Source organism: Apis dorsata, unplaced genomic scaffold (genome assembly GCF_000469605.1).
Source record: "Apis dorsata unplaced genomic scaffold, Apis dorsata 1.3 scaffold_598, whole genome shotgun sequence".
In the NCBI taxonomy this organism is placed as follows: Eukaryota; Metazoa; Arthropoda; class Insecta; order Hymenoptera; family Apidae; genus Apis; species Apis dorsata.
The window spans coordinates 617,077-619,827 of NW_006263802.1; the positions used below are offsets into that span (position 1 = coordinate 617,077).

At 29.4% G+C, this 2,751-nt stretch overlaps 1 protein-coding gene across 1 annotated transcript in view; it reads right to left on the bottom strand.

Annotated features, from left to right (window-relative positions):
- The window catches only part of LOC102680671 (leucine-rich repeat and immunoglobulin-like domain containing-NOGO receptor-interacting protein 4), a 448,888-nt gene that overhangs the window by 392,128 nt on the left and 54,009 nt on the right, over positions 1-2,751 (bottom strand). The gene's annotated exons all lie outside the window — the stretch shown is intronic.

Consider the following 2,751-nt stretch of genomic DNA (forward strand, 5'->3'; position numbering starts at 1 on the left):
TCAGTTCCAGTCAAGATATACCTTTTATTTCTCTTCAGATTCCAATTTCCTTCTTTAGAAGTAGAACTGTCTAAGAAAGATTAATTAGAATTCACTTATCCAGGTTTTCCTTGAAAAATTTTCATATAGTAGTAAAGAAGATGAAATGTCGTTTTAATTTTAATTTTGATTGTTGGAAAATTACTAAAGTTAATTTTGCTTTTCTTCTTAATACACTCTTTCTATCTTTGTTTAAGATATGTTTAAGATTCTCTCTATTTATTATAAAAATGATTTTATAATATATATTATATTTTCTATTTTATTAAAAATAAATATTACTAGAAAATATAGCAATTTATAATAAACGCAATTAAGTTCAGACAATACAAAATCAAACAGTTTTAACATATAATTGTTGATTAAAATTATCACTTTAATATAAAGAGATATAGCAATATATTGCTTATAAATAGACTTTTTTTTAAAATAGCTAAAGTTTTATACGAATGCATTTATTTATGCATTTTGCATATTTTAAAAATTGAGAAGTTAGAAATGTCTCTTAAATTTTGCATTCAGAAAGCATATGACTTTATGTAAAGAAAATAAGTCGAGAAAATGAAATAAAATTTTTAAAAAGTTAAAAATTATAAAAACTTTCAATTTTCAACTGAATAAAAATGAATAAACATTACTCCATGTGTGAAAATAAGATAAAAATGTGGGGAAAAATTTGTTTGTTAAAATTTTTATACATATCTATATATATTTTCTGAAATTTTACCTTCATCCAATCATTAAACATTTCATTATAAAACACGTCTAATCCGTTCAAAAAATTTCTAACTCTCGCTAAATCATTTTTATCTTTCGACACCACATCCCGTCACATGTCGACTTCGTGACTGCTTTTCAACCTCCGACATTTCCGATTTCCCACGACAAAAATTTCCTTTCCAGACGTCATTCTCCTCGAAGTTTCGTTCAATTTCTTCCCAGCCACTTCCTCGTTCGGATCGAACGATGACTGAAAAATCAGATCGAAATATCTCCACGCGACCAATAAAGACGAAGACTTCTCCATAAACGTTTCAAGATCCCAAAGCACTTAAAACTACGTACAAAAATACAATATAATCGCTAAAAATATTGCATGTTAAAAATCAATTACTATTATCGTATATAATATCTCAACGATTATATGATGATAAATAATAATATTATACATTCAATTAGAACATATTAATTGGTCAATTATTACAAATATACCAATTAATAAGATCATTGTAAGCAATATTTTTCTAAAAATAAACATAATTTATCGCATAATTAATATCTTAAGATTCGATTAAATCCTATTAAAATCAACAAAAATTTAAACCGCTATAACTCAAAAATAATAATTTTTGATTAATTAATAAGAGATCACTAGAAACGTAGAATCTTTCTCTTTAAAATGCTTTTTTATTTATCTTGATACGACTTCCGGTTTCTGAGATATCATCATATAAAAAAAAAGTAATTTTTAATCATTCACCATAAATCCGATTAAACCCTATTAAAATTAAAAGAAAAACTTTGAACCGCTGTAACTTCGAAGATAATGATTTCCGGTCAATGGATAAAAGATCAATAGAAGCACGAAACTTTCTTCTTTAAAACGCTTTTTCATCTATTCGAATACTATTTCCGGTCTCCGAGATATTGTCGTGTAAAGAAAAGGATAATTTTTAACTTTATTTACTATCTCTATCCTTTATTCGGATCTCTCTTACTCGTACCTTGTCTCCCTGACCTATTCCAAATTGCAGACAAGTGACAGACGCGATTCCTGAAAAAACATAGTAACATTTCCAGAAAAAAATATAGGTCGTAATACTATTTATAATCTACGTTAAACGCTATGGAAACTTTGAGTCTTTATATCTCGACAACCAATAGAGATATCGGAATAAAACAAAAAGTGACATCAATAGTATGGTTTTTGTTATTTTCTGAATAGATTTTTTCGATGATAAAACTTTTACTTTCTTTTCATGTTTTTAAACCAGAGTTTCATTCATAGTTTTGCGCGAATACAATGATTTATTGTTGTAATATAAAATTATTGTGTTATTGTAATATAAAATTGTGTGATATATATTTTTATAAATTTAAGTATATATTTTATGGGATATTTTTTATTATCATTAATCGAATAGCATGACTTTCTCTTATTCCCGCGCCTAAAAAATCTATTTCATGCAATTTAATTCCATGATTTTCCAAAATCATTCGAATGTCAGAATAAAGGATTTTCATATTTGTCCCCTAATCTATATACAACTTTACATCTGTCCTGATATACCACGGAAAATACACTGTTATAGATTGTTCCACGCCTCCATTGGTCTGTTCGAAATTCCCTCATGCAACAGCCGCTTCGCTTCGTTACCTCGATACACCCTCGTCCGCCATTAGACAGAATAAATTATTATCAACAACGCACAACGGATAAAGCTTCGAGCAGAGAGAGGGAGAAAGAGAGAGAGAGAGAGAGAGAGAGTTAGTCAGAATGGTGGATAGATGAAAAAGGAACTTTAATGGCATAAATTGAAGCTTCTAGCCGGTCGCTAATAAACGCGCGAGCACGTTGCAGAATAACCCGGTCGGTGGTACTCGCTTTATCGGGCGCAACGCTTGTCCTGTGTTGCGCGTGTTAATGATTCCGCTCTCGCTCACTCATTCTCTCTCTATCTCTCTCTCTCTCTCTCTCTCTCTGTATACGCG